Source organism: Balaenoptera acutorostrata, chromosome 1 (assembly GCF_949987535.1).
Source record: "Balaenoptera acutorostrata chromosome 1, mBalAcu1.1, whole genome shotgun sequence".
Lineage (NCBI taxonomy): Eukaryota > Metazoa > Chordata > Mammalia > Artiodactyla > Balaenopteridae > Balaenoptera > Balaenoptera acutorostrata.
This window is the reverse complement of record NC_080064.1, coordinates 34666402-34672401: the sequence shown is the minus strand read 5'-3', so window position 1 is coordinate 34672401 and position 6000 is coordinate 34666402. Positions and strand designations below refer to the sequence as shown.

Genomic DNA, 6000 nt, shown 5'->3' with positions numbered 1-6000 from the left:
CTCCAAGTAATTCAGAAGGGCCAGGCAGGGGGTGGAGCGAGAAGACGTGTGAGGGGCAGGCAGGGGCAGGGTCATGAAGCTTGGAGTCTATCCTATGGGTGATAGGATGCCTTTAAACAGTTTTAAGTAGGGAAAGACATGGTTTGTGTCTTAGACATATTACTGTATTCGTTTGGATCTATGGTTGCAGGCAACCCTGGTTAACTTCCAAAAAAGGAATTCACTGGAGAGCTATGGGATCATTCAGAAAACCAAAGGAAAAGCTGCAGCACCCAGGCTCTGAAAAGAGCTCCCAGGACAGAAATATCAGGAATTGACTGGCAGTTTCCTTGGTCGGGGAAAATCAGGTCCAACCACCTTCTGTTTTTATTTTGCTCTGTGCAGAATTCAAATTCCAGAAGAAGGATGTTGTATTGTCCCAGCTTAAGGGCACACCCAGCCTGAACCAGGTAAAGTCGGCATCTTGATTGGCAGTCTCACCAAGCCTATATCTCATGCGGGAGGGTGGGTAAAGCAAAATCAGGGCGTTGCTCTCATAAGAATGAGGAATGCTCGCTATGTCAGCTAAAGCAGTGGGTATCCACCTTACCAGCTGTTTGGGAGCTCGATTTGAAGGGGACGAAAGATGAAGGGAATTGACAAAAGATGATGGAGTGCGGACTAGCACTGTGGTAGTCGCAATAGAGAAGAACCGTGGGATGTAAGGACATTTATGGGATAAAGATTGGTGGTTGACTCTAGAAGAAGAACAAGGGAAGAATCAAGGATGACTCCTAGGTCCCAGCATGCAGTAATAGATATCACTATTAGAGAGATGGTAGAGCAGGGGGAGGGAAGGTGACAAATTGCTTAGGACACGCTGAGTTTGAGAAACCTGTGGGACATCAGGTGGATGTAAGAATTTGAAGCACAGTAACTGAACTCATGGACATGGATGATAGAACCTAGGAAGGATTTTGGGAGGAGCCATGGAAAACATCAATATTTAAAATAAGTTTGCCAAGGAAATGAAGGTCAAAAGACGGAAAGAATGGAGAGAAGGGGGAGAACCAGGAATGTTCAGGGTCATAGAAAGCCGCAGGATTAAGGGAGACATCAGTTTTGAGCTCTAGTGCAGGCAGAAGCCACATTCTAGGGAACTAATATATATGTGGGAGATGAGGAAGTAGAAGTAAAAACATGCAGACCACCCTTGCAAGAATCTTGGATGAGAAGGGCTGGGAAAGTGCATGGTAATTGGAAAGGGTACAGCCTCAAGGGAGTTAGGTGTGGTTTTTAAAAAATTGTAGCTTGATTTAAAAAAAAATTGAGATATAATTCACATACCATACAATTCACTCTTTTAAAATGTATTACTCAGTGGTTTTTAGTATATCCACAAAGTTGTGCAATCATCACTCCTATCTAATTCCAGAACATTTTCATCACCCCAGAAGAAACCCCATGCCCATTAGCCGTCACTTTCCATTCTCCCTTCCCCCAGCCCTTGGCAACCACCAACCTATTTCCTGTCTATATAGATTTGCCTATTCTGGACATTTCATACAAGTGGACTTATATACAATATGATCTTTTGTGCCTGGCTTCTTTCACTTAGTTTTCAATGTTCGTCCATATAATACCATGGATCAGTACTTCAGTCCTTTTCATAGTCCAATGAAATTCCATTGTATGGATAAACCATAATTTGTTTATCCATTCATCAAACGATGGACATTCGATTATTTCCAATTTTGGGCCATTATGAATATGCTACGACATTTGTGTACAAGTTTTTGTGTAGATATGTTTCCCTTGAGTAATACTTAGGAGTGGAATTGCTGGGTCTCAGTTGATTCTTTTTGGGAGAGTCTTGGTCTTATTTACAGGCTGAGGGTGGCGGGAACCGCAGAGGGAGCGGTGAGATATACAGGGGTGGGGGGGTGGGGAGAAGGAAGTAGGCGCTGGAGAGAGGCTACTTTCTTCAACATCCCTCACTTCCTCTGTCGGCACAACCTTAATGCCCTAACCTCGCTTCACAACTACTGGACCTTCTGCACACCCATCACACTTGATGACCAGGGAGAGAATCCAGCACGTGGATAAAGCACCCCTAGAACCTGTCGCAGATACGTCCGGGCCAGCTGTTCGTTTTCTGTTGCAGTTCCTAGTTTCGCGGTCTCCTGTGGTTAGAGCCTGGCCCATTCCGGTTTGACTTTTTTTCCCGCAGATTCGTTCACAGGTGAATAAAGACAATTCACCGTGGAGTCTGAGTCTGAATCCTGGTTCTTCAGGTCACCCAAGGCTCTCAGTCGTTCCGGATAAGGAAGGATGCCCAATACCAGCTGTAGGGGATCCAGAACGCCAGCGCTCAGCACTTATGCGTTGCCCATCGCAGCCACCGCGCACGCGCCGCTTCTTCGCCAAGGAGGGGGTGGGGAGTAGGCGGGGCGGTTATCTCCCGGACCAATCGGAAGCGAGGGGCCCCGCCCTCCGGGCCGGTGGACCGAGCTTGACCCCGGCGGTGGGCGGAGGAGGCGGGGCCAGCCGTGCGGCCGCGGAGGGGGCGGGGCCCAGGGCCTGGAGGCGGGGCCTGGGGCTGTCAGTCCCGCGCCTGCTGCCGCCGCCGCCGCCGCCGCGGTTCCTTACATGTCGTGGCCCCGGTGGCTGCCGGCGCTGTCGACCGCCGTCCGTCGCCCAGGCATCCCGAGCCGCCTCCCGCCGTGCCGGCCCGGCGCGCAGGTAAGGCCGGCCGCGCTGCCGAGCCATCGCGTCCCCCTACTCGGCAGCGGTCCGCCGCGCGGGCGCCCCCTCCGGGCTGTGTCAGCGCCGCGGCTCCCCTTGCCTCCCGGGGGCGGTCCCGGGGGGCGGGACGACCGTCCTCCCCATCCCCCCCACACCTCCGGGCGCCGCGCCTGCAGCCGGGTCCCCGGGCCGCGCCTCCGCATCCCGGCGTGGGGCTGGTCCCGAGCACCCCCCTCTCGGGCCGATTACACAATCGCTGGGGCTGGGGGCAGGGGCCCCTCCCGAGCCTCGGCCCCACACCTGTCCCCGTGCCGCGCTCCCAGGCAGAGGGCAGACAACCAGCGCGACAGCGGGGGCCCGGAAAGTTTCACTTTGTGGTCCGGGTTTGTTGACATCTGAGAGATGCGGAGAGATGGAGGCTGAGCTGCGAGGATGCGCCTTGCGAGCAGCGTTGCCTTTGCCCCGGGGTGGCCCTGGTCCAGGTTTCCTTTCCAGAAGTCCTGCCGAGAGCTCTGCTCTGGGCTGGAGGCTGCTGCAGGGCACACGGGTCTCTCCGCCTGTACGTTAGCGAGCCTAGCCCCTAGCTTGCAGCATTCTGGGGAAAGCTCAGCCCTTCGCTCTTCCCCCTTTCCTAATTGAGCATTGACAGAACGTGTAGACGAATTTACTTAGCATTTCCCTGACACTTTATATTTGTGAGGCGCGTTGCCATCCCTGATTAGTTAATTAACAAGGTGGGAAAGCAAAATAGATCCTGAAACGCATGGCTAATGCCTTTAGTCTAGCAACTCTGAGAACCACTGAGAGCTTTAGGCTGTTTGCGGTGAGAGATGCTTTTGGCCGAGGTGCTGCCGGGAGAGCAATTCAGTGTCTTCTGGTTGCCTGAGAAGGCTTTGGTGATAATGGCAAGGCTTTCTCTGCCTCTCCCTGCTTATACTGTTTATTAAGGGTCGCCAATCTATGGTGGGTTATTTGGGTTTCTTCACTTAAGCAAAGGAGGAATTAGAAGTGTTGCTGACAAAGCAGTTAAGGAAAACAAACAAACAAAAAAACCCCCCAAAACCCTGAGGTTCAAATAAGTTTGGATAGTTGTCTGCTTTACCAGGTTACCCCTCCTGTGCAGAAAACCTTGGCTTTTCCTGTTCTCTCCCTATCTTCCTGGTAGGACTGTATCCATCTGGGCTGGTGTTACTGGTTCTGCATTTAGTCCATAGACCTCTTGCTGCCTGTGGTTTACAGACCTGCCTAGGGACATCCTCTAAGAGTGGGCTTAATTAGCACTTTTTTCTGCCCATTAAGCAATACAGCTTGAAATCTCTTGTAATCAGGCACTGTTGTAGTGTTGAATCTTTAATAATGTCTAATTCATTTTAATAGTGTTTCTATAATAATCTTTCTATTAGTATGCCAGTTCTGCAACACCAGTACTTTTAGTATAGAAGCAGCAATTTACTCGAAATATTATCATGGCAAAAACAATTCTTCAACATTTTTGCAGCCTACTTTACTTAGATAATTACCTCTAGAGGCTGTTAAGGTTTTTTATTCTTTGGTGCGGTAGGTGTTACAATGCTTTTGATCTATGAGGTCATTATGAGGTCATTCCTACTTGTAGAAATGATTTCAGTCACGGTGTCACTTAAATATTTTGTGGACTAATAGCATGTGAGTTTTCCCCACATGCTGATTTCTTTTTGAACAAGGAACCGAGTTAACAAGATTTAGTTTTGATTTGCCAGCTTAAATTTTAAGAAGGATGATATTTACTGTATTTTGGGGACTATATTAGTATTATGATGCTGATTTTATTAGCATAGGTATCAGGCATTGTTTTGGGTGCCTTATAGATGTTAACTTATCTAATTCTCACAACAATCCTATAAGGGAGGTACTATCATTACCCCAGTTTCAGACAATGAAATTGAGGCCCAGTGGATCGACTCAGGTCACATAGTTAAGTAAACGACAGCTAGATCCTAACGTAGGCAGCCTGAGTTCAGAGTCCAAGTACTTAACCACTGTGCTATCCTGCCTCTGTAGGTTATTTTTTTTTCCAGCAAGTATTTATTTCTACCTGCTGCCTGCATACACCCTGCACTGTGGGGAGAAGAGCACTTACAGTGTAATAACAAACACTGGGCTAAGAGTTCTTATTCTAGCCTTAACTCTGTCACCAACTAATCTGTGATTTTGAGGAGGGTACCTGATCTCCCTGCCTCCCATTTCCTCATTGGTGGAATAATAGCAATTGAAGCAGATGAACTAACTAGCCTTAACCTCCTGGGGAGCTGGAGAGATGAGTCAATGCATGTAAGAATTAAATGTCCTCCTCCCTAAGGCACAGTATAAGATCAAGTGTCAGATGAGTGGGGTGTGTGCGCACGCGTATGTGTATGTGTCACGGAGAAGGACTGGAGGGCACACGATGTATGCTTGCCAGTGGCCACCATGCACTGCACCATGGGAGTGCAGTGGTCGAGAGTCCTCATCTTAAATATTTCAGTATTGTTTTATTCTGTTGCCACCAGCATCATTCCATTGTAATTAAAAAAAATAAAAGACAAGCAGAAAAGAAGTCATGCTGTGGAAGTGGGGTAATCATGTGCTGGACAATGCAGGAGCATTCGTGGAGGACCATTTGGCATCACTTTGCAGGAGGCTTGGGGTCAGATGATGGCAGGACCTGGATGGCAGGACCTGAATGGCGGATCCAGAAGTCCTCAGCATCGTGGCAAGTCAGGGTTGAAAGGAAACTTTAAGGTCACTGCATCTAACAGCCTCCACCCCTTTCTCCCTTCACCGTCGATACAATGGTTGAATCCCCCACGTGTGCATACCCGTTTCACTCAGTGCTTATCCTGCTCCTGCTCAGACACCTCCTGAGCCATCCATTTGGTGTGTTTCACAAATCTGTGCACAGAAGAAGCTGGGATTGTATCCAGTGATAGGGAACGAGAAACCGCAGAAGGATTCTGGGCCCTTCTGGATTGTGCTCTTGGAAGATCAACATCTGTGTGAAACCTGGATTAGAGGGGAAACTCTAAACCAGGGAGACAAGTTAGGAGGCCTTGGCCTGAATCTAGGATTGAGGGGATCCAGACTGAGACAGGTGGTGGCCTGGGATTGCAGAAGTAACGGACCCCAAAAGACAGAATCCCCTGCACCCAGCATCTGCCTGTCGGCAAGCGTCAGAGAGGAGGAACGTGTCAACATCTCTCTGGGGTCAGGGGGGGCGTTGGGAGTGGAGCTGGGAAGTCCAGTGCTGTGGGGGAGGAG

General features: G+C 49.5%; 1 protein-coding gene across 2 annotated transcripts in view; it reads left to right on the top strand.

Moving 5' to 3' along the window:
* Positions 1–2586: 2586 nt before the first annotated feature.
* Positions 2587–6000, top strand: part of HIVEP3 (HIVEP zinc finger 3) — a 497909-nt gene continuing 494495 nt past the window's right edge. For both annotated transcript variants that reach the window (XM_057527626.1, XM_057527610.1), the window contains exon 1: positions 2587–2721. The gene's annotated coding sequence lies outside the window, so the exon portion shown is untranslated. The remainder of the gene's footprint in view (positions 2722–6000) is intronic.